Source organism: Bombina bombina, chromosome 12, assembly GCF_027579735.1.
Source record: "Bombina bombina isolate aBomBom1 chromosome 12, aBomBom1.pri, whole genome shotgun sequence".
Lineage (NCBI taxonomy): Eukaryota > Metazoa > Chordata > Amphibia > Anura > Bombinatoridae > Bombina > Bombina bombina.
Genome location: NC_069510.1, coordinates 18,792,440 through 18,819,534, shown reverse-complemented (window position 1 = coordinate 18,819,534; position 27,095 = coordinate 18,792,440). Strand labels below are relative to the sequence as shown.

The following is a 27,095-nucleotide window of genomic DNA, read 5'->3' as shown; positions in this document are numbered from 1 at the left end:
AACCCGTAACTACTGACTTTCAGTTTACGGTATGGATCTTGTCGGTATGGGCTGTACCGCTCACTTTTTGGCCGGAAAGGCAAACTCGTAATACCGGCGCTATGGAAGTCCCATTGAAAAAGGAATTTTTGAAAGCTGCGGTAGTTACGTTGCGTTACGGCCAAAAAAGTGTGCATTACAGAAATACCTGCAAGACTTGTAATACCAGTGGTAGTGAAAAAGAGCCTTAACGCTGATTTTTCACTCATACCGCAAAACTCGTAATCTAGGTGATTGTCTAAAATATTACACTGTGTGTCCTAATGTCAGCATCAATGTTTATCTTTAATACGAATTACACATATACATACTTTCAAAGTATACAAAATGTAACAAATGGCACTTACAAGTTCTGATGAGTGATCAATGAAACAAGTATCGAGCAATTTTATTCATTAGTGATACTATACAATTAATATTTAAATTTGATTGGCTGGTGTCATAAATCATGTGATTATGCATATCCCAATCAAAAGTGGTGGAAAAATTCACTAGTGTGTGGGTTGTCTAGGAGTATTGCGTCATATCTGGTGCGAAGTGGAGAGTGTGACTTGTATTACATGCCTTAAACATGGTGCATATAGATTTATCCAAAAATAAAAAAAGGAAGTTAGCTATATTGGCACAAGCTGAGCTTGTGCCAAGTTTCAAGGAACTTGATTGCAGTTTAGGTGCATTTTGGTACATTAAGCTCTTTTTACATTAAAGGGCCATAATACCCAAATGTTTAAATACGTGAAAGTTAAAGCCATGCTTCTTTTTCAGAGACAAAGAGTGAATGGTAGGAAAAGGGGGTTTAAAATATAATTAACACTTTTTGTACAACAGTGGCCATATTAAAAAGAACAAATGTACATTTTGTATCATGTTTATCTTTTCATTACAATAAAGTTTTTTTTAAATTGTGTTTTGTTCATTAAAGGGACAAAGGTAGAGGGTATTTGTATTCAAAGCATTTAATATTCACATTTTCTTTCATTTTACAGAGTATGTTTAAATCTAGAGCGGTTTTATTGATGGAAAAATGTCATCTGGAGTATCAGAGAGTCATTTGTAACAATACACTCCGTGAATGTTCCTAAGATCTACCGTCTGATAAACTGTTTGTTGTTCATGATCGATGGTAAATAAAGGTGAGTCAGCTAAATGTTTCTTTTTTATGTTGGATACTGAAATTTGTGATACGCACACACATGCAATGCTCTCATATTTCAATGAAAAAAGTCTATGAGGCCGATCTATCAAGATCCGAATGCCAGAAACAGTAGTTATGAAGCAGTGGTCTAAAGACCGCTGCTCCATAATCCTGTCCGCCTGCTCTGATGAGGCGGACAGAAATCGTCACAACTCAACCCGATCGAGTACGATCGGGTTGATTGACACTCCCTGCTGGCGGCCCGTTGGCCGCGAGTCTACAGGGGGCGGCGTTGCACCAGCAGCTTTTGTGAGCTGCTGGTGCAATGCTAAATACGGAGAGCGTATTGCTCTCCGCATTCAGCGATGTCTGTCAGACCTGATCCGCACTGTCAGATCAGATCCGACAGACATTTGATAATTCGGCCTCTATATATCGAACTTTTGTTCTGTCGGATACTTTTATCTGAAACCAGTTTACCTCAACTATAATTATTTTAAGATAACTTTGGTTTTATATAAATTATTTTGAAGAAAAAGGAGAAAAAAAACCCTCAAATATGCAGTTTGTAAAAATATTCAACCCTTATGCTCTGAAAGCTCCGTGTTTTCATAGGTGCCCTGATGGCAGCATAGTTACATTGCCATTGAGCTCAGGCATTTCAGTAATGAGCATTTTTCTCTGGATAAATGGCCTACACTGTGTAAGGATCAATGCTCAGGCAACCAATATAAAGGAATGAAGAATAAAGAACATTCTACAACAGTAAGAGGCTGAGTACTCTAACTGTATCAGGTAGGAAAAGAATACAAAGTAATAACAAAATGTTTGGACTTTCCAGTTAGCACTTTTGGATCAATTATCCAGAGGTGGAGGCAACATCAGGCAACCCCACTTAGCAAGGAGGAGACTTATGAGGGTACACAAGAAAAGGCCATCAGTTATTTAAAGGAGACTGAAATAAATGTGCACCAACAATCTCAATACCTTTGCTTCAAATTGTATGGGAGGGTGGCAAGAAAGAAGCTGTTACTCTAAACCAGCCATATTAAAGCAAGTCTGTATTAAACTGAAATGGCTAAGATGTGGTAAAATATTTTGTGGTCAGATGATATCAAGATAGAGCTTTTTGCCAAAATCCATAATGCCATGTGTGGCACAAACTAAATACTGCCCATACCTCAACAAATACTATCACTACACTAACCTTTGGCAATGGAAGCATCTTGCTTTGGGTGCTTTTGTTCAGCAGGGCATGGGGATCTTGTAAGAGTTAAAGGAAGAATAGATGGAGCAACATACAAGGCAACAGAGTCCAAGAAATGTATTCAGTCTGCTAAGGAGAAAGTTCACCTTCTAGCAGGAAAATTATCTCAAACACAAGGCAAAAAAATATTTTGGAATGGCTCAAGTAAAAAACTGTGGCTATCTTACAGTGATCCAATCACAGTCCTGGTCCTATTCCTTCTGAGAATCCCTGGTACTATTTTAACATTGTGTAAAAATGCAGCAGCACCAATGCAGTAGTTTCAAAATGTATTGAGGTGCAACAAACAATGCAACGTTTCGGACACTGTTGTCCTTAATCATGCATACATTGATACAGATGTAGCTCACTTAAGTACCCTTCACATTTCTCCACCTATTGTGACATCACAGTTTAACTGCATCCTGTCTGGACATTTCTTAGTATTTATAGTAACAGTACATGCTTATAAAAACATAGTCCAATCCCAATCCCAATCCCTGTTCATACCATATGGGGCCCTAGTTTCCAATTGGTACATCCAAAAGGATTCCCTTTGAGTCTTTTTTTCCTGTCCCCTCCACGCCTATCTGTTGGAATGTGCTCTATAACCTGAAATCTTAACTGACATATTGAGTGACCTGCCTCTTTACAATGACATGCTACTTGGGATTTCCCATACATAGTCCGAATATTGGATTTGTGTTCGGTGATTCTATCACAGACCCTTCTGGTTGTTTGCCCTACATATAACATGTCACATGGACATTTATATGTAGGGGAAACGACCAGAAGGGTCCATGATAGAATTGCATTGTTGCAATAAATTTTGTAAACTACTGCACTGGTTCTGCTGCATTTTTGAACTGTGATTATTAGTTGGGCCTTAGTGTGAAGCCCACCAGCTAGCACAGATAACACTGGTGCTGAATTATCTGTTTTTTACTATTTGAACATTTCAATCCACAAGCATTACCCAACCAACCTTAACCACCTGGAGCAAATCCCATCAGCAAAAAATGCTCTTAACAAGTGTACAAAGCTGGTAGATAGCACTAACACATCATTTAATTTTTCTTTTAAATATTTTCTCAGAAGTATTCCGTTTGGCTTTAACCGTTTGAGTGCTATGCACTTTCCTACCTGGGTACTAAGGTGATTTAATTTTTTTGTAAACTTTTTTTTTTTTTTACTTTTGTATTCTTTTTTCCAGATCCCCAATACTTACACCGTTGGAAAGGTAAGGCGATTATCTTTCCAATAGTGGGTCTTGGGGGTCTGTAGATGCTTGAGATACAGGTGTCTAAGCAGCATGCCCCCTTTCCCTATACTTTGTATTGTAAATTTTTTAATAAAGTTGCGCGATGATGTCACCATGCAAAACGTGAAGACTCGGCGATGCCTGACACTATGCAGGCCCAATCGCCGGGGTAGGAGCGGGTGGGAGCCCCCAGATCTCCCTCAAGGTTGGGAGAGTGCTAGCGATGGCTCTGAGCCGTCGTTAGCACCAGAGTGGGAAACTCTGCGACGGCTCAGAGCCGTCGTTAGCACTCAAGGAGTTAAAATATAATGTTAGGAGAGATACATTTTGAAATAAAAATATTGTTGTTTTTTTTAAATCTAAGTGCATATCATTTGTAATCCATTTTTTTTTTTTAAATAATCAAGGGATTTGAATTCTTTTGCAAGGCACTATATAAATAATAATAATACAAAATATTGTGACTACACTAATTTTCTAGTATGTTTTGTATAATTTATATTGCTATTCTAGAGAGAAATCACATGAAATGCTTTAAAAAAATAACCTTGATTTTTTTTGATATAATGTTTATTTTACCTAAACCAACCTTTCATTTGGTACAAGTTGCTATATGAGTTTATTTTGACATTCTATGAGTTGTTTTAGAAATATTAACAAGCAGACAGCTTTCCATTTTACTAATTTGTAGCAGCGTATTATTTCATTCTTACAAAACCCTTCTAGATTAATCGTACACAAGGCCTAAGAATTTAATCAGATTTGAAAAACTCCCTTGGCAACACGAATTGTAGGACTTTTCTTAATGCTGTAGCTATTTCACTAAATCTTTCATGTCATGTTCAGATGTTCAGTTTCATATGTCTGATTTTTAAAGGAGAAAGATTTTTTAGCATATGTATCCCACCAGGACGGCTGTCGAGCTAAATATGTTTATATGAGCTGATGTGGCGCAGAAGTGGCCCAGACTACATGTAAAATTCCAGTACTGTCTGCAATGTACTTTGCTTTTAAAGAATAAATAAAACTACCATAAGGCAAAGATATGGAATTTGCTTATTTAAATTCAGTACATGTTTTAAATTGTTTTACAAGGACAAAAAAGTAATGTATTTCCAGTCCAACATAAAAATAAATACATTTAAAAAATGTAAAACTATCTTGGCTCACCCATTTGGTATTTACTTTAAATAGGTGCCAACCCCCCCCCCCCCCCCCAAAAAAAAAAACCTGAAAACACACAATTTCAGATGCTCATACTTGTAATATCTGCTTACTATTTGACTTTGTTATTTGGCCATTCATATATATGAATTGATATATACAATTTGCGATATTGACCAATTTGCCCTGCATCTTAGCAGATAGTTTATATAATACTTATTAACTACATCCGTTTGAGGGGCAGTTAAGAGAATATCTGACTAGTGATTATTGTTTTAAAACAACCAACACTTCGTTAGTCTGTACTCAGTAGAGGGGTTTACTGCATAAAACTACATTTCATTCTACGCCTCTGGCATCATATCTTATATTATTATATAGTAATATAATATTAGTAATAGTAAATTTCAAAACATGTGTTATACATTGACCAAGTTTTGGGATTTCTGTCTAAATCCTGCATTGTGGTTTAAAGTGACAGCCTACACCAGAATATTTATTGTTTTAAAAGATAAATAATCCCTTTATTACCAATTCCCTAGTTTTGCACAACCAACACAGTTATTTTAATACAATTTTTATCTCTGTGATTATCTTGTATCTAAGCCTCTGCAAACTGCCCCTTATTTCAGTTCTTTGGACAGACTTGCATTTTAGCCAATCAGTGCTGGCTCCTAGGAACTCCACTTGTATGAGCACAGTGTTATCTATATGGAACATATGAACTAACACCCTCTAATGGTGAAAAACTGTCAAAATGCCCTGAGCTAAGAGGCGGCCTTCAAGGTCTTAGAAATTAGCATATGAACCTCCTAGATTTAGCTTTCAACTAAGAATACAAAGAGAACAAAGCAAAATTGGTGATAGAAGTAAATTGGAAAATTGTTTAAAATCACATGCCCTATCTGAATAATGAAAGTTTGTTTTGGACTAGACAGTCCCTTTTAAGGCAGATGGAATGACTATAGTGAATAATAATTTTTTACATAAGTATATATGCATTTAAGAACAGAGCTAGATATCTAAACATTTATAGCTCAGAAAGATAAATATAAGGATCATTCTGCTAAAGTTAATTCAGCTATTTTCTATTTAGCTGAGGGAAAAAATATTATTTTCCACGGGTGATGCTGGAACATTTAAAGACACTTTAGTTGGGAGATAGAAGCAAATCAAAAGACAACTTTTTTGTTTCAAGGTCCCGTGTGTCATTTAGTGGCGGTCCTCTATTGTTAAAGCCTTAAAGTTATGGTTACCTGACCTAGAAAAGATCTTATAGTGGTTGCACAATCGCAAGCCGTACTGAATGCAGCTTTGACCCTTTGTCTTGTATTTTCTTTTATATTTAAGGCTTATTGAAGTTTATTGCTAAAGTTATGGCGCTAGAAGAATGCTTTAGATTAAACAGCAGATAATTTTTCTAAAGAAATATATATGGTTTGCCCTTTAAGGGTAAAATTCTTTGATTTTCTTTATTACGTTCTCTTTATCTTTATATATTTCTCTCTCTTTCGTTCCCAGGGTCAATGAGCAGCTGTAGTCTTGCTCCTAATAATTTTTATTGGTCAGGTGATACAGTTTATGATTGACTATATATAGTTAGTTGTATATTATTTTGATGCCACACATTCATTTCCTTTAATAGAAGTGTTTTCCCACGTTTAAAAAAAAAAACTACAAAAAAACCCCCAAGATCAACTTTGACTGAGATAAAATTAATGTTCCTGAAATTTAATTAACAGCATGCTACATCGAGGAGATTAAATGATGCATTTTATAATTACTATTCGTCTGTCCACCGTTTCTAATTTTGTCTCCCTCTGTTAATCACTCAGATCTCTATTTGCTGGATTTTGTATTTCTACATTAACAATGGGGAATAAAAAAGAAGGAAATGCATCCCATCAAATTACAGCATAATTATACTAAGCAAAATTAACTATTGACAAACCGACATTGTGGTATGAAACATAGTCTAGTGCAGTGGATTTTATTGTGTTCAGATTAGAAAAAAATACAGACCTTCTTGTTTTGAATAAATACATTTTATCATGTCATACTTGGAGATGTGACCCTATCCACCAATTAGGCAAATACAGCCAATAAAGATTAGTGGAAAATACACTAACGATATTGAAGTATTATTTTCAAATCAAGTTTAAGCAGCTATTACTTTTATTATCAAATGTACTTTGTTCTTTTGGTATCCTATGTTGAAAAGCATACCTAGGTAGGGCCATGAGCAGCAATGCACTGCTAGTGATTGGTGGCAACAAACTTATAACTCTTTTTATTGGTTCTCCAAATGTACTATTCACATAGTTCCCAGTAGCACAATACTGCTCTGGAACTGACTAACTATGGGCCAGATTACGAGTGGAGCTCTATCTATTGCTCATTGTCGTATACTGCGCGAATTACAAGTGGAAAGCAAAAAGTTATATCTGATGCACACAAAAAATCCGAACTTACAATATTACAATCACACAGAAGCGTATTATGGCCTAGGCCGAAAAGGCACATGCCTAGGGCGGTAGATTGGACGCGGCAGCACTTTCTGCAGGCTCTGTGGGGAGCGGCATAGTTGGGGGCTTGAATTAAGCAAACGTAGGGAAAAAACATGAGCTGAGGTTGCTGGAGGCACGGCGGCACTCACATTAAATTATGTGTCTGTCCCTCTATTAGTGCCCCGGTCCTCCTGAGCCCTACATGTTCCAAGTCCATCTACCTCTGCTTTCTCCCACAAGGTAGAACCTGCTGCTGCATTTCCTATGCAGCCGCAGTTCCTACCCAGGAAGGCAACAGCATAGCACTTGTTTGGAGTCTGCAGTGGACCACATACTGTAGCTCCGCAACCAGCGCTATATGCAAATGCCGCCCTCAAGTGTCAGTCTGCTCTCTGCCTCAAGTAGGACCTTCAGCTCTAGTTCATACCCAGGGTCTTGCAGAGCAGTGAACCTAGGGGAATGAGGTTTTAAAGGGGGGTTTCACCCCCCCCCCCACATGGAGGCAAAAGATATAGTGAAGATGTGTGAATTACAGTGCATCGTATAAATGTTTGATGCAGGGACTCGACTTGATCATAATACACAGCCGCTTGGGTAATGTCAGGTTTACCCGGGTAATGCTAGGATTGCCCAATTTCTTACTTTACCCGCAACATATATATATATCTGAAACTGCTCATGTAAAATGTGTATATATATATACCTACATATTAAATATGTATTAAAGAATAAAAAGGACATTAGCCTGTAAGTGAAGAACAGTAGAATTGAATGTTTAATATGTACAGTAAATATACAGTAAAACAGAGAAATACATAAATACGTATATACACACACATATATACATTTCTATATACATAAATATCTATATATTTATGTATGTATCAGATAGGTCAGCATGCTAAGGCCAAGGGTTGCAGGTTCGATCCCCGGCGAGGTCCACTCAGCCTTTTATCCTTCCGATATTGATAAAATGAGCAGCACCTTGAGACCCTTACGGGTAATTAGCCGCGCTTTACAAGTACCCAATACATATATACATTCTGTTAAAGCCTTTTGCTGGCCTTTCTTTATATATACTAAACCATACTGCACCAACAGCAGGGCTTTTTAATACTGTAAGTTTACTCAACAATGGTTCCTTGTATTAAATGGCGGGCTGCCATTTGCAATGCACTCTTCGCACAAGCATAATAAAAGTATCACACGTTTCACAACATGAACAAATACATTAGTGCATAAAACGTGCTTTCGCATCTTTAGGACTTTAAATATAAAAGGTTATTGCTGTGTGCCAGGCAAATGGCTTTTGATGTTATTGATAGGTGGGTGTTTCTTAACATACAGATATATAGAATGTCCATGTACCAGCAAGTCTGACAATAAGTGTACACATACTAATAGAAATTAATCGTATCTTAATTAGTTTATTGCTTATCTCACTTGTCCGCTACACTTTTAGACAGTCGTGTCTAGCTGGTCAAGTCAATACAGCATTTGCTTTAAACACAATACAATCAATTTGATCCTCACGGTGAAGAGTGCAGCATTACCAGTATAAATAAGATAGGTCGTAAATAGGGTACGCACGGCTAGATATAACCCATGGGTTCACGCTGCCAGGAGGAGAGAAGCAGATTTGTATCAATGAGAATCCCATGAGAATTAAAAAAAAGAAAGAAACAAGAAGGAAATCTTAATTAACATAACCTTTCCTATGAAATGTAATGACTTTTTTTTTCTCTTTAATGGCTGAAACTGAAACACATTAAAAGAATGATGCTGTTAAAAATGCTCTCTGTTGACCTCTTTAATATTACTAGATAGTATTGCTTTACTTAGGAATATTTGTATTGTGACAATACTGGTAATAAATATTGGGCTTATCCTATTAAATTACAAACTCTGGATAATCTTTTGAGTGTCTGGAGAGATCTATACACTTTCCGTAAGGTTCTCCAATGGAATCTTACCATATCTTAATAAGGCATAGAACTCATTTTCTTTATGTATAAATAATATATATAACAGCCATTTATTACTACTTTGCAAATGATCTGAATTAAAAATAAATAATTTGAAGCATTTAAACTGCGTGATATCAAAATATATTTTGCAGACCAGGAATCTACCGCTTTAAAAATCTTCTCCTGATGTGGCCAGTTTTCAGAATTAAATTACAGGGGGACAAATTAACAACACTAATAATAAAAGCATATTTTGTTAATACACACAATTATATATTATAATTTTATAGAATGTCATGTACCTATTAACATAGGGTCTATAGGCTATTCCTATATTATTTCCCTTAAAAACTGAACTGCATTTTCTATTCAGTGTTAGCCCCTTTAACTCTTTATATATTTTACAGAGGACGCCTTCCCTAAAATGTATAATTACGGTCCTAGCCAAATGGAGTAAGGAACTTTTAAGCCTTAAGTTTACTGGACTTCTATGGGTTAAATAGGAATACGTTTTAGGGTGCTCTGCCCTTATTGATTATCAAAGCTAGGGACTGAAAATTGACCAGGTTTAGTTTCAGAGGAGGGGCTTGGACAGTATGAATGAAAATTAACAAGAACTACCTATAACCACCTTCCTACTTTCCATTCCATGTAACTTTCAGTGTCTATTGACAATGGCGCTTACCTTAGAAGCTTTACAGTGGCTGAAGAGAATGATTAAGTCCCTCAGTAATTATAAAGTTTTTGGATGAGTTTGTAGTGCAGGCGTGCCTCCATTTTATATCAGTTTAAGAAAATAAAGAAATGTGGCCTTTACAATCCAAAAAAAAATTTTATTCTTTGCAAACTGTATTTCAGAAGGTATGGTTCTATTGGCATGGATTGTTATGCCCCCCTAGTCTATACCATCTCTGTAATGTAGTTGTTAAGCCCACCCCTAAAATAACATACTTCACAACAATTCACAGAATCTATCTGGGATTGTTAGCATGGCGGCTCAGTCAGGGAAATATGAGGCAGAGTTCCAGCAAGCGGTGGGATAGTGTCATGTCAAGTTGAGGCTGAGTTGTGCAGGAAGTGGTCAAAGCTGTATGGTGAAATTGGAGTTGCTGGGTATGTAATGGGTTTGATGGGGAATTGGGAGTGGCTGGGTATGGAATGGGTTGGATGGGGAATTGGGAGTTGCTGGGTATGGAATGGGTTAGATGGGGAATTGAAAGTTGCTGGGTATGTAATGGGTTGGATGGGGAATTAGGAGTGGCTTGGTATGGAATGGGTTAGATGGGGAACTGGGAGTGGCTGGTTATGTAATAGGTTGGATGGGAAATTGGGAGTGGCTAGGTATGTAATGGGTTGGATGAGGAATTGGGATTGGCTGGGTATGTAATGGGTTGTATGGGATATTGGGATTGGCTGGGTATGTAATGGGTTGGATGGGGTATTGGGAGTGACTAGGTATGGAATGGGTTAGATGGGGAATTGGAAGTGGCTGGGTATGGAATAGGTTGGATGGGGAATCGGGAGTGGCTGGGTATGGAATGGGTTGGATGAGGAATTGGGAGTGGCTAGGTATGGAATGGGTTGAATTGGGAGTGACTGGGTATGGAATGGGCTGGATGGGGAATTGGGAGTGGCTGGGTATAGAATTGGTTGGATGGGGAATTGGGAATGGCTGGGTATGGAATGGGCTGGATGGGGAATTGGGAGTGGTTAGGCAATAGGCACAAATAAATAAAATGCTCAGGGGCAACTAGTATTTGCTTGTTCTACAAATTAGCTGCACATCATTTTAAAAGTGGCAATTCATTGGCATTAAACAGTTGCGCCCCTCCACTGGACAGCCATGCTAGGCGATTATGACAGATCCTAATGCACTTAGGGACACAAACACCCTACGGGAATTTAAATAATCAGCAGGAAACAGTTTGTTATTATTGATGTTATTATCCGTCATTATCAGTTATTTGTAGAGCGCCAACAGATTCTGCAGCGTTGCCAAAACAAGAGCCTCTAGGAGTAATAAATGTAGGTTCAATACCTCAAATAGGTTTTCATCAAAATAAACTTTAAGAATTATGGCTCCCCTTTAATTTAATGTGTTACAATTAAATTTACGATAAATTCCCCGCTTGTAAATATTCTATTTAATATGTTGTTTTGGCAGTGAGACTGCAGAAACTAAAACTCTGTTTAGATGGGAGCGGGCTAATTGTAGCTTTTAGTAAATCAAATGTCTATTGCTGATCATAGATACAAGAACATCACTATCTATATTTCCTACATCTGGTATCTGCATTGCTCAATTACTGGTTTAATAGAACTATGCTGCGATATTCGAGCCAGCTCCGTCCTGGGAAAATGAAATAAAATTGAATCACTGAGAAGCAAGACTCACTTGATTGAGAATGTTATGTTACAAGGAACGGATGTCGTTTGTTGCTGATATAAAGCCAACATTGTCTATATCAGATGGTACATATAAATTTATGACAAAAACATGTCACTTGTGTTCCTGCATTAGTCGTGAATCTCCCTGTATCAACAGGTGGAAAAATCACTTCTGTTAGTCCCACATCTACAGTGATAATTTCTTTGTATTCTATCATCAAAGATTATTTGCTCACATAATAGACATTTTGCCAATTCATGTATGTGACATAATTTATAGACTAAAAAAATGTGTTGTCCGATATTTGTTTGTGGGGTCATTCATAATTCATTTGTTAATGATAATCCACTCTCTGGCTATTCATCTTCATTTCAACAGAAGAGCAGTTGGACAACAGCTTAAACGTAAATAAAGTTCAAGGGGTCAATTTATTAATGTGCGAGCGGACATGTAGAGTATCATGTCCGCTGCACATCGATAGAGGCCGACAGCATACGCTGCTGGTGCAATGCCACCCCCTGCATATTTGTGGCCAATCGGCCGCTAGCAGGGGGTGTCAATCAACCCGATCAAATATGATTACTGCGAAGTGAACAACTGGTTAACAAGAAATTAAACTTTCACAGATAACAGGTATCAGCAATTATATGGTTTAAATGTATCGGTTGTCTTAACAGAATGATATATAGTGGCCTATTTATCAAGCTCTGTGTTTCTGGAGAGCTTTCAGGCCATATGGAACTTGATAAATTGACCCAAAGTATTGGGTTATGCTACTGCTACAAGCCTGCAGCACAAAAAAAAGGTATTAGAAAAAAAAATAGGGTCAGTACTTGCCAGGAAGAAAAGTGAAGTTTACATACTTATTGGCTGACACCATAATGAATTATCTGACAAGAACATTGCTGGATCTGTATTGGATAGAGTTAAACTGTGAATCTGAACTCATTCCTGCCTCTGGAGTCATTTTTTTTTTTGCCATGAACAAATCAAGTTTTTTTTTCACGTTTATTTTTTGTTTATTTCTTTATACTTTTGTTAAAGAACTCTCATATAAATACAACAAATATGAATATTAATTCTCAGGACAGCTGTTACCACCTCTATTTGAAGACAATTTCATTTATCAACCACTTGCTGTAAAGAGATGCCCCTGCTACCCCCTAAACTAAGAATGTGTCCCCTTGTTTTGGTTGTTGCTCTTTCTGGTTTTCATAGACTTTAAAGGTAATTCTATGGGTATTAAAATTTGAAAGGGACATTTGAAAATGTTTTATATACATCACGATAGTAGATCAAATGCTAAGGGGAAAAAAGGCTATTGACTAAAAAGTGGAAACGTCATCTCGTTGAAAAAAAGACTTTTGCTGTTGGTGGCCGAAGCCGCTTAGGTTAGCAGTGAAACGGCGGCAAAATAAAGGTAAATTCAACACCGGTTTTTTTATAACTCATGAATGAAGGTCACCTTTATTTTTAGTGCTGGTAAATCGTAGTGTTTGACTGAATATAACTAAACTGTTTATAAAGGAAAGAAAGCTTACAGTGCTGGTTAATATTAGAATTTACCATCACTTAAAAGGGATATGAAGCCCAAAAAGTTTGTTTCATGATTTAGATAGAGCATGTGATTTTAAGCAACTTTCTAATTATATTATCAATTTTTCCTCATTCTCTTTTTTGTTGAAAAGCAGGTAAGTATGCTTAGGAGCCGGCACATTTCTGGAACACTAGATGGCAGAAGTTTTGCAAGAATGTTAATCATTTGCAAGAGCACTAGAGGGCAGCACTAATTCCTGTCATGTGGTGCTCCAGACGCCTACCTAGGTATCTCTTCTACACAGAATATCATGGGAACAAATCAAATTTGATAATAGAAGTAAATTGGAAAACATTTTCAAATGGTTTGTTCTGTCTGAATCACAAAAGGAAATGATTGGGTTTCATATCCCCTTAAAGGGACAATAATCCCTTTATTTACCATTCCCCAGTTTTGCATAACCAACACAGTTATATTAATATACTTTTTACCTCTGTGATTACCTTGTATCCAAGCCTCTGCAGACTGCTCCTTATCTCAGTTATATTAATATACTTTTTACCTCTGTGATTACCTTGTATCTAAACCTCTGCAAACTGCCCCTTTATTTCAGTTATATTAATATACTTTTTACCTCTGTGATTACCTTGTATCTAAACCTCTGCAGACTGCTCCTTATCTCAGTTATATTAATATACTTTTTACCTCTGTGATTACCTTGTATCTAAACCTCTGCAGACTGCTCCTTATCTCAGTTATATTAATATACTTTTTACCTCTGTGATTACCCTGTATCTAAACCTCTGCAGACTGCTCCTTATCTCAGTTATATTAATATACTTTTTACCTCTGTGATTACCTTGTATCTAAGCCTCTGCAGACTGTCCCTTATCTCAGTTATATTAATATACTTATTACCTCTGTGATTACCTTGTATCTAAACCTCTGCAGACTGCCCCTTTATTTCAGTTATATTAATATACTTTTTACCTCTGTGATTACCTTGTATCTAAACCTCTGCAGACTGCTCCTTATCTCAGTTATATTAATATACTTTTTACCTCTGTGATTACCTTGTATCTAAACCTCTGCAGACTGCTCCTTATCTCAGTTATATTAATATACTTTTTACCTATGTGATTACCTTGTATCTAAGCCTCTGCAGACTGTCCCTTATCTCAGTTATATTAATATACTTATTACCTCTGTGGTTACCTTGTATCTAAGCCTCTGCAGACTGCTCCTTATCTCAGTTATATTAATATACTTTTTACCTCTGTGGTTACCTTGTATCTAAGCCTCTGCAGACTGCTCATTATCTCAGTTATATTAATATACTTTTTACCTCTGTGATTACCTTGTATCTAAGCCTCTGCAGACTGTCCCTTATCTCAGTTATATTAATATACTTATTACCTCTGTGGTTACCTTGTATCTAAGCCTCTGCAGACTGCTCCTTATCTCAGTTATATTAATATACTTTTTACCTCTGTGGTTACCTTGTATCTAAGCCTCTGCAGACTGCTCATTATCTCAGTTATATTAATATACTTTTTACCTTTGTGATTACCTTGTATCTAAGCCTCTGCAGACTGCCCCTTATCTCAGTTATATTAATACACTTTTTACCTCTGTGGTTACCTTGTATCTAAGCCTCTGCAGACTGCTCCTTATCTCAGTTATATTAATATACTTTTTACCTCTGTGATTACCTTGTATCTAAGCCTCTGCATACTGCCCCTTATCTCAGTTATATTAATATACTTTTTACCTCTGTGATTACCCTGTATCTAAGCCTCTGCAGACTGCTCCTTATCTCAGTAATATTAATATACTTTTTACCTATGTGATTACCTTGTATCCAAGCCTCTGCAGACTGCTCCTTATCTGTTATATTAATATACTTTTTACCTCTGTGATTACCTTGTATCTAAGTCTCTGCAGACTGCCCCCTTATCTCAGTAATATTAATATACTTTTTACCTATGTGATTACCTTGTGTCTAGGAACCTTCTTCCAGCCCCCTGATCACATGACTGTGACTGTTTATTATCTATTGTCTTAAATTTAGCATTGTTTTGTGCTAGATCTTAAATAACCCCCTGTGCCTGAACACAGTGTTATCTATATGGCCCACGTGTACTTTCTTTCTCTTTGTGTTGAAAAGAGATTTAAAAAGCCTGTGATAAGAGGCAGCCCTCAAAGGTTTAGAAATTAGCATATGAGCCTACCTAGGTTTAGTTTAAACTAAGAACACCAAGAGAAAAAAGCAAATTTGATGATAAAAGTAAATTGGAAAGCTGATTAAAATTAAAAGTCCTATCTGAATAATGAAAGTTTAATTTATACTAGACTGTCCCTTTAAGCTTTCTTTCTTTAATACACAGTGTGGTCGTGTTCAGTCTTTTTTTAACTTGAATTTACTGTAACTAAGTCCATACAAATGTGAAAAATAGAATACAGTTGAACCATTGAAATCTATATATAAAAGAAACAATCAAAAGTCATTTGGATATCAGTCACTTCCAATACAGGTTTCATAAAATCCTCCTTAAAGACAAAAGTGTAATAAGTTAATATCAAGCACTCATTAACTGTGGGTTGTGTAACCCCGTAACTCCAGTTTTAGGAACATGAAACCCTAATTGTTTCTTTCATGTTTTAGACAGAGCATGCAATTTTAAACAACTTTCCAATTTACTTCTATTATCTAATTTGCTTCATTTATTTAATATTCTTTGTTGAAAAGCATATCTAGATAGTCTTAGTAGCTGCTGATTGGTGGCTGCACACAGATGCCTCGTGTGATTGGCTCAGCCAGGTGCATTGCTATTTGTTCAACAAAGGATATCTAAAGAAGGAAGCAAATAAGATAATATAAAATTGAAAATTGAATTCTCTATCTGAATCATGAAAGACATTTTTGGGGTTTCATGTCCCATTAAGGTAAACTTGCAGGAGATCTTTCTCTACTATGTTGTTCCAAACACTGAACGCTGCCGCTAGAGAAACCGGCGTTCTCCTGCCTCCACGGTGCGTCAAACCAACTCCACAGTCACGTGTCACCTGTGGTCAGTTGGTGTTCGACTACAGCAATGCTTTTCCAACCTGTCCTCAGTTCTCCCCAACAGGCCAGATTTTCAGGATTACCTTGGGTGAGAGCAGGTAAAATAATTATGTTTACTAATCAGCTGATTTTCCCACTTGTGCTCCAGTTCAGATATCCTCACCGTTGGGTAGGTCTGAGATCAGGTTTGGAAACCAGTGGAATAGAGCAAGAAGCAATTTATGGGGTTGGCTCTGTATTGGCTAGACTTCCAAAAGTCTCCAGATATCCCACATTATCTTTGTATCCACTCATGGCTTGTGCTTAGAACATGCTTAGACAGGTGTGTCTTATTCTGTAATATGCCGTTTGCATCACAAGAGAACGCATACTTCCTAATTGTGATATGGTGCTCAATTCTGAGGTCAGTCCTCGCGCTCATCTTTATTTAAGCGACGTAAAGTACTTTGCCATTACAAAGTTTTTATGGAGTCTTACAATAAATTAACATACCAGGTGCATGTGAACATTTTTATGAATGTGTTAACGTGTTGTTTGCTTCAGCTGTTTTCAATGGCTAAAATACACCTACTACTTTTCTTATTTGGAGGGACCGATCTGGACATGGATAGCCCCTGTCATTTTGTTTGCAAAAATTGATTGCTGTGCAGTATCTTATCTTCCCTATCAGTAAATACTAGCTTGCCTCTGCTAAGGCCAATAAGCTACAGATATGCAGCAGGGCTGGGCTTGTGAGCTATGCCTTAAGCATCTCCAATTCTCAGAATTGGAAAGCTCATCAATTTTAAAATTATATTACACAGAGAAAGGCAGTATAAATAATTGCAATGTGTTTTTTTTAACTAAGCATAATTAACCCCTTCAGGATGCAGGCAAATATCTATAATCAAAACACAAATATCTGTACAGACAGGAAGTCACATGATCATTGTTATGATCATATGACTCCAAAAGGTGCTGATTGGCTCCTAGGGCACTGCCTGCGTTGCTAGGTACGTCCCTCTACCAGATCCACCTGGGTTTTTACAAGCAAAGGTTAGGACGTTTCATGTCATCCATAAGTCATTAAAACTCAGCGCTTTTATGACAGAATTGAACGTCCTAGGGGTTAATCATTTTGTATCATAATTTCAAAGTGTATTTATGTACCTTAAATTTCCATTTAGCAAGTGCATTACTTTAAATAAATATATTTTACATGTCTCTTATTATACTTTTCTTGCAGCCCTAATACTTTAGTTCAGGTCGCAAGTCGCACAAACTGTTTAGCGCTTTTTGTGTTGTGCTTGATATGAGCGATGTTTAGCTTGTTCACGATATCCATTGAAAGTATAATGCAAACATTCTCTGGTTCTGTTTTACCACAGACTTACCACTACGCGATAATGTTATCATTGTCCTGCAAAATTGATAATGCGCCCTGCTCTATTAATAGCGCTCCACTTGTAATCTAGTTCATAGTTATACAACCAAAGGACCTGCTTAACAAATGAGAAGAGACCGGCAGCTTTATCCTTACAGCTTTAGATTTATTTTCATTAATTCTGTATTTTATTTGTTTATATTCTGTTGTTCTTTTGCTGATTTATATTTTAGAACCTTGATCAGATAGATTACATGAGTAGAATTATATGTAATAATATTTAATTTGTTATTTTCCACCACTTCCAGGATGTGTAAATCTAGGTCCTTTAATTATACAGTGCGGTTTGAACAATTTAAACAAGGAAATCCCCTTTCTTTTTTGATGCAATATAACCACCTGCTTTTATTCCAATCCCACCTATATTGGTTTTAACTAGACTTGTGCAACAGCGAATAATTGGTTCAATACAAATATTCTGAAAAACTTTTGTTAAAACTAATGTAAATGTTTCTTTACTGCAAATGAAAAAAATATCACATTTAGTTTTATGCTTATTTATCAAGCTCTGAGCAGGCGGACAGACATCGCTGCAATTCAATCCGATCGAGTACGATCGGGTTTATTGACACCCCCCCCCTGTTGGCTGCCGATTGGCTGCGAATCTGCAGGGGGCTGCTGGTGCAATGCTGAATACGGAGAGCGTATTGCTCTCCGCATTCAGCGAGGTCCGACAGACCTTTGATAAATATTCCCCATAGTGCACTGGGGGAGCTGCAATGATGATAAATTTTGCCCAAAGAGTCTTCCATGGTTTTTGGCTGTTTTTTCAGAATCAAACCATTCCAATACATTAGAAAACACACGTATCATGCAGTTTTCAAATGCACCATCGGTTTATATGTTAATAAACACAGTTGTATTTTTTACAGTCATTGCTTAAATCACACTTTTAAACTTTTACTGATATTCAAATTAGCACTCGATTTAGATGTTTAAAAAAATGCTAAGTATATAACTTCTTAAAATGGGCTTTGGTGTTATACACAATTATGTCATTAGAGTTTTTAATTTATTTATTTATTATGTTATGTGTTTAGTGCCTGTAAATGGAATAAACATAGTCAAATCTGAACTCTTAGAACACCCCTATTCTGCTCCATATGAGGATATGGCCTGTGATTGGTGCATACACAAGTATGCACGCTTCGCATTTGCTGACAATGTGCATCATTAACTGGATGTCCTCTTTGGCAATTTATTTAGCAGAGGTTAAACACATAGTAGAATAAAGGAAAAAATACAGCATTTTTCTTTACACTAGATGTTACTGCACATTAGAGCCAATTTCCATTTGTTTAATACAGTCTTAGGATGTATTAATTTTGCTGTTGGGTGATTCACTGTTCATCAGAAATGAAGCTGAAGTTTACAGTACATCAAATTTTAAACTCAAATATTCAAAAAAAAGTTAGATTGATTGAATTCCATCTTTACAAAACCATCCACAGAAATGACTGTAACTGCCCCTTTAAGAAGCCTGTCAGCATTATTTTTTGAGCGTGATCTGACAGACGCTATCCATCTTAATCTATAAATTATGCATTGCAAAACATCCAGGAGCAAATGGGTTAATGTGATTAATTATCATTGGCACATGTCACCAACCTAATGCATATTTAAAGCAGGCAAGGTTCCAACCATATCCCAAATGCAATTTCCACATGTTAATAGGGTTTGCCAGCCGCGTGCAGAAAATGTCTCATTCCTAGGCCCCTTCTGGACAATATTTAAACTTCCAATTACATACAGATAAAGAATATCAAAAACATATCTGCTTTTTAAATCCCAATACTTACTTCATATTAATAATGTAATTTTCTGCTGTAGTAATTTTACAGGTTTAGTAATTAAAAAGGCAGGCCGGCCAGATTTCTCATTAGCAGCAGGCAGCTGCCTCCGGACACCTTCTCTCGTAGGGATTTCTTTAAGGGATACTTTTTAACAGTCTGCAGATTATTTTCTTACATTTTATGTGTTATAAACTTGGCTGCCAACTTGAGATAATTTGAGAATTTTAATGGTGTTTAATATTATTCACAAATGGATATTCTAGCGTAACAATCGCATGCACAACTTAGCTTTAAACAAATTGCTTTTATATACTATGTGTTTACTACTGCAAAGCTGTGTTCCTGTACAACTCCAGGTGAGGATACAGGGGTTGATGACAATATTGCACTTTTTTCAGTAGATATGTTTGGGTAGACCATACAATTTTAAAAACTTTCCAATTAACTTTTATTATCAATTTTGCTTTATTCTCTTGGTATCTTGTGTTGAAGGAGCAGCAATGCATTACTGATTTCTAACTGAACACATGAGTAAGCCAATGACAATCAGTATATATATATGCAGCCACCAATCAGCAGCTAAAACCTGGGTTCTTTGCTGCTCCTGAACTTACCTAGATAAACCTTTCCGAAAAGGATAGGAAGCAAACTAAATAATAGAAGTAAATTAGAAAGTTGCTTAAAATTGCATGCTCTGTCTAAATCATGAAAGTAAAAATTTGGGTTTAATGTCACTTTAACATCAGAGGGTGTTGTCAGTGTCCAGTGATCACAACCCTAAAATGCTTCTACGATACAATGTCAAAATATTTTACCTCCAAAAAAAAAAATCTTTGTCTGCATCATTATTTTCCTAGGGGGATATTTATCAAAGCCTCAACCGCAAATACACCAGAATTCCGCAGCGTAGTTGTTGCGAGATTGATCCGACCTAGTTATCAAAGCCTACAGACCGGCAAATGTTGAAATTTGTGACGTAACATACGATCCGCCGGTCTCAATCCGACGCAGATCGATGCTTACGTTATTACAGATGTTCCGAATACACATTCGGCTCTATCTGACACTTTTTCCCATTTACCAAGTAGTTAACAGGTACGCTCGCGGCTATTCCGGCCCAGCGTACCTGGTTTTCACCGTGGAGGCCGCAGATGCCATAGAAATCAATGGGAGTCTCAAAGCAGAGAAAGCTTATGTTCGATGCTGCCAGATATCCCATTGATTTATATGGTAGAAAACAAGTTACGTTTACACCTAACACCCTAATATAAACCCCAAGTCTAAACAACCCCTAATCTGCCGCTCCCGACATCGCCGCAACCTAAATAAAGTTATTAACCCCTATCCTATACTATTAAATCTTATTACAAATTACTAAATTACAAAAAAAAAACACTAAATTACGAAAAATAAAAAAACACATTATCAAAAATAAAAAAGAATTACACCTAATCTAAGAGCCCTATCAAAATAAAAAAAGCCCCCCCAAAATAAAAAAAAAAACCCTAGCCTACAATAAACTACCAATGGCCCTTAAAAGGGCCTTTTGTGGGGCATTGCCCCAAAGAAATCAGCTCTTTTACCTGTAAAAAAGAAATTACAAACACCCCCCAACAGTAACCCCCCCCCCCCCCCCAAGAGAACAGCCAATAGAATGAGAGCTGCTCAAATCCTATTAGCTGATTGGAACAGCCAATATGATTTTAGCAGCTCTAATCGTATTTGCTGATTGATGTCTTTCAGCCAATAGGAATGCAAGGGACGCTATCTTGGATGACGTCACTTGCATTGAAGTTCCAGTTTACGGCGGCGAAAAGGATGAAGAGGATGCTCCACGCCTGGATGAAGACCTCTTACCGCTTGGATGGATCCTGCAAGCGGAACTTCAAAAACTGTAAGTGGATCATCGGGGGTTAGTGTTGGGTTTTTTGGGTGGGTTTTATTTTTAGATTAGGGTCTGGGAATGTATAAGAGCTAAATGCCCTTTTAAGGGCAATGCCCATACAAATGCCCTTTTCAGGTCAGGTCAGGTGGTTATTTTACGCCTTTTAAGGGCCATTGGTAGTTTATTGTAGGCTAGGGTTTTTTTTTTTATTTTGGGGGGGCTTTTTTATTTTGATAGGACTATTAGATTAGGTGTAATTCTGTTTTATTTTTGAGAATGTGTTTTTTTATTTTTCGTAATTTAGTGTTGTTTTTTTTTGTAACTAAGTGTTTGTTTGTTTTCTGTAATTTGTAATATGGTTAATAGTATATTTAAATAATTTGAGTAGGGTTAGGTTTTTTTAATATGTAATTTAGTTAATGTAATTGGTAGTTTAATTTAATTGTAGTATAATAGTTAGGGTAGGTTAATTAATATTTTAAAATAGTTTATTTTAATTCTACAGGTAAGTTTAAATTTATTTGAAGATAGGGATGTTGTAATTTTTATTTAAAGTTAGCGGGTTGTTAGGTTTAGGGGTTAATAGCTGAATTTAGTTTATGGCGATGTGGGGGGCTGACAGTTTAGGGGTTAATAGGATTAGTTAGTGGTGGTGATGTGGGAGGACAGAGGTTTAAGGGTTAATACGTTTATTTAGTGGTGGCGGTGGTGGCGGGATAGGGGTTAATAACTTTATTTAGGTTGCGGCTGGGTCAGGGAGCGACGGGATAGGGGTTAATAACTTTATTTAGGTTGCGGCGGGATCGGGGGGTGGCAGGATAGGGGTTAAACATTTTAGTATACTGGCGGCGTTTAGTGACAGGGTATAAATAAAGTTATGAAAAAGCCGAATAGACGCAAGATTGATGACTGCTAGTTAACAACAGTCAAATGCTCATCGCCCCGTACTTGGTGCGCGTCTTTTTGATGTTTTTTTTCATAACTAAGGAGAGCGTATTGAGATATGCGGCCACAATGTTAGGTGAGCGTATTGTTCCCGGCTAATGCAACAAAGTTGAGGCTTTGATAAATATCCCCTCTAGTGCGTAAGATAAACGACAAACAGAATGGTGATTTTGTACGTTTAGTTGTTATATCACATTTTAATTGTTCCTTTTTTATAGTGTCTGGTGATGGTTATAGGCGACTTGTGCAATTATAGTGATAGTAAATCCTAGTATCTGTGAAATGCTAGAATTTACCAGTGCTACAAATAAATGGGACTTTCAGTCATGAAGTATAAAAAACTTCATTCTGAAAGTTCCTTTATTTGTCTGCAGCGAGTGCCTCACGCCACCCAATGAGGTGATGTTTCCACCTCTTAGCCAATAGCCGTGCAGCCAAGTTGGCATTATGCTGTGTGACTAGCACACTATTGGCTAACATCATCTCACTGATTAAATATCGTTCTGCCGTGGGCTGCCTGAGACGCTCAGCACGGCATACACTGCAGGCAAATAAAGGAACTTTCAGTATGAAGTATTATTTGTAAACCCTAGGATTTACCATCACTTTAACTTATGTTTCATAAAACAGATATGTGTCTCTTCCTAAGGGATTTAAACAGGGGTATTATGGATCTAGTTGGCATGAATGTTTGTTAGGTCATTGATTTCGCTCATCTTTATTATTGTAAAATTGCTTATTATTCATTTTCTTGTACTTTGACTGAACAATTTGTGTATCTGTTTGGGGACATTGCTTCCTAATAGGGATGTGCATTTGTGTGTTTTTTTAAAAAAATGATCGCCCAATATGGTGGCCACCAGTGCCGTTCAACTAATTTCAGAGCCGGATTTCTTCTTGTGAAAGTAGAACACACAAAGATCTGTGGCCATATTCCACATTTGTTTTTAAACAAAACACACAAACGCACTTCCCTACTTCCTAATACCATCAATCATGGAGGTGGGTAACGTCAGTGCGTTGTGTCTGTGCACAAATCCAGTGTTCAAAAACTTTTTTGGGGTAATCAGTAATAAGTGCAAAAGTGTTTCCAGGGGTTTATCAAGTCTTCATAGCTGTGGAATAGGATAACTAAATTATAGCCCTGTAAATGTGTTGCTTAAGGCACAGTAAAGTCAAATTAAGCTTTTCTGAGTTCAATGGAGCATGCAATTTAAAAACAGAAACTTCCATTATCAATTTATTTGTATTATTATTTTTTTTGTATTTGTTTTATTTGATCATTTTCACAAAAATAAACAACACAGTCAGTATGAACAAGAATAATGATTTAGCAACAAGATAGTAAAATAAGACGTCTTACTGATGTTACAAGCGATAAATTAGAGCAAAAGAGATTTAAAAAGTGTGAAGGGTCAAAGGTGGCGCAGAGCATTACACCCTGTGCTGGGATAGCGCAATACAGATAGCATGGACGTTTTCAGAATCAGTAAGATCTCTATTCGCTCCTGTAATGACAAACGGGCAACGACCAAAAGAGACAGGAGGCCTATACCCCTCGTGTGGGTGTAATAGAATAGATTTGTTAAAAGATGATGAAGAGTTTTACAGGTGAAAAAAAAATAAAAAGGGAGAAGAAGGGGGGAGAGGAGAAGAGATGGTTCTGCCCCTCTCTCCCTAGAGAGCCCCCACAGCCAACCTCTGCATGTTTAAGGGGACCCTTGATGTATAAATGTATCCCAATGAATGGGTACTACTTGAAATATACCTATTCAATTCAGTTTCAAAAAGTAGTTTTCCTCCAGAGCTATAAATAAATATGTATATATAATATGTAAGCCGCTATCTAATAAAAAACTGAATTGTACAAACTACGTTTTCCACTGTTGACCCCGAACAGTGAAAAACAGAGACAGAGCTTGTTAAAACCTCATATCATATAATGAGACTTGACTCAAACATATATGTTTGTTAACATTGAGTAACCATACAGATACAAATTGTACAATAACATGTTTAAAACAATAATTCTTGCACTTAAGCAAAAGGTAGCAAAGTATCCATCCTAAACAAGTGATGAAGTGGTGTGTACCTTGAAACGCGTAGTGAAGCTTGTGTACAAGTTGGCCGTCTGTCTGCATTTGCCCTTCAGCCACTTGCTTAGGACGGATACTTTGTTTAAGTAACTTAGCCAACCTGCAAAGGTTCCCTCAGCTAGATCTCGGAGCTGGTTCCTGTGTTTCTATCTGCCCCTCTCTAAAAAGTTGGCCAAATGTATAATATTTCCAACAATCTGGTTGACAGGGCAGGTGGGAATAAATTCTCCCTGGAATTATGCATTCTGAGGGATTGGTAAGAGTGGGGAGGGTGCTGAAGAGAGATTTGGGTGAGTTGAACAGATCTTGTCCCAGCGTGAAAATGTTTGTTTTATTATTGGGTAAGTATTAATAGACGGGGTCTGCTTTCTCTAAGTATCCAACAGAGTATGCTTAGTGATGGGCAACCAATTAAATCAATTTCTATAGAGACCCATGCCTTACTTTGTTGCCCAGAATGCCAATCTAGGATCTTTTGCAAAGCTACTGACCTGTAATAGTCCCATATCAAGGGGACTCCCAGACCTCCTCTCTCTTTAGGGATATAGAGGGTGGAGCAACAGATCCTGGGTTTTAGCAGGGGTGGGGCAGTTTTTCAAATGGTTCATGAGCGTGTCTGTTGGCCAGTGGGTGTGTCTAAATGGTTCATGGTCCTGTCTGGGTTATCAATGGGCGGGGCTAAGAAAAATTCTGCAAATAACTACGTATGGCTGTCTCAGAGAAACAGTAGGTCAGAACTCAGAAATAGGGACTTTCACTCTCATTAATAGGGCCAGTTAGGAGGTCTACCCTTATTTTCAATTTCTAGGTAAGCATTTAGTAGTAGTTATTGCCCCACTGCGCCTATCACTAATCCTCAATGTCATGTGTATGCTTTTTATGAAGAGTAGAGTCTTTCAATGTGGTAGTGTCATGATGAGTAATTGTTGTGTTGTTATTGATTTTGTTTGGCTCTGAATATATTGTCTTGCCTAGAGCTGGCTAGAGTTTCAGTCTCCCTATAGAGGAACAAGTCAAGTAACCTTATTCTGATACCCTCTTGCCTGTAACATTACCTACATGCAGGATCAATGTGAAAACATAGAAGCAGAAATATGCATATTTGGTGTTTTGCAATGTCTAGAAGACACTCTTGAAAACAAGGGGTTAACCTTATCCTTAAAGGGAAATGAAACTCAAAATGAACCTTTCAGGATTCAGCAAGAGCACACAATAAAAAAAGTTCCAATGTTCTTCTCTTTTCGAATTGACCTATTTCTCTCGATCTCCTCTGTTAAAATGTAGCTTGTTTCCTAGGGAGCATACTGAGGTAAATTTAAAAGTGTGAGTCTTGTGCACTATATTTAGAGCATTGCAACAAACGTTGCACAACATGTGTATGCCCTTTAGCCTACCTCAGTATGATTTCATGGAAAGTTTTAGCAAAGGAGACCATTCAAAAGAGGCCAGTTTGATAATATAAGTAAATTAGAATGATTTTTACAATTATACATGTTATTAAACTCATGGAAGTTTAAAAGGACATTCAATCAAAATGAAACTTTCATGATTCAGATAGAGCCTATAATTTTCAACAACTTTCCAAGTTACTCCGTTCTTTTGATATTCTTTGTTGAAAAGCATGTCTAGGCAGAGGTAGGGGCAGGAGCAGCAGTGCAGTACTGGGAGTTAGCTGTTTACTGGTGGCTGCTATTGGCTCCCCCAAAGTGCTCAACTAGCTCCCAGTAGTGCGTTGCTTCTCCTTCCACAAAGGATACCAAGAGAATGAAGCAAATATTGGAATTAGAAATTTGCTTAGAATTGCATGATCCATCTGAATCATTAAAGAAAAAAAAATTGTGTTTCATGCACCTTTAATTTACCTTTTTATGTCACTTAAGTGTCTAAATCTATATAAGTAATTAATCTTGCCCAAGTCATTTCATTATCATCTGAACCAGGGATGTAATTATAAGGATTGATTGAGACCAGGCATGCACCTCTAGTGGGCCCTCCAATCAGTAGTGCGGGCCCTCTGTGAAAAAGGGTTTACAATCAGTGCCAGATTGGCCTGCCAGGATACTGGGACTTTTCCCGGCGGGCCGGTGTTGCCATAGGGCCACATTCTTGGTCAAGGAGGTCACTGAGCAAGCCTTGTGCACATGAGTACCACATTTATTCATGGCTTCTTTGCCCCTGACAAGATTGTAGGGACCTGTGAAGGCAGAAAAGTGGCCCTAGACAAGGTGGGGGTATTGAAAACAGGTCCGGTGGTGTCATACTCTGCAAGGGAGCAGGTTCAGGAGTTGGGAGCTGTTTTGCAGAGGTATCAGGTTCTGGGGTTAAAGTTGTGTTTTGTCCATGTGAGTCTTTACTTTTTGGCATAATTAAACAGGTACAAGTTTTTAGGAAATAAAGGTGATGGTTTTATTGATAGGATAATTAGCAATGCAGAGATATGCAAATTATATAAGGCAAAGTCTATAGGCTGTAGACTGGAACTCTGTAGTATCAGGCAGGAATGCAGACCTTTGTAATAACAGACAGAATACTTGCATATGCTGTAGACTGGAACTGTGTAATAACAGGCAGGAATACAGGTCTTTGTAATAACAGGCAGGATACTTGCATATGCTGTAGACTGGAACCATATGGTGTAGAC

The 27,095-nt window shown here is 37.2% G+C and overlaps 1 long non-coding RNA gene across 2 annotated transcripts in view; it reads left to right on the top strand.

Moving 5' to 3' along the window:
* The first annotated feature begins 1,034 nt into the window (after nt 1–1,034).
* Nucleotides 1,035–27,095, top strand: part of LOC128643165 (uncharacterized) — a 173,704-nt gene continuing 147,643 nt past the window's right edge. For both annotated transcript variants that reach the window (XR_008399779.1, XR_008399780.1), the window contains exon 1: nt 1,035–1,172. This is a non-coding gene — a long non-coding RNA (uncharacterized LOC128643165). The remainder of the gene's footprint in view (nt 1,173–27,095) is intronic.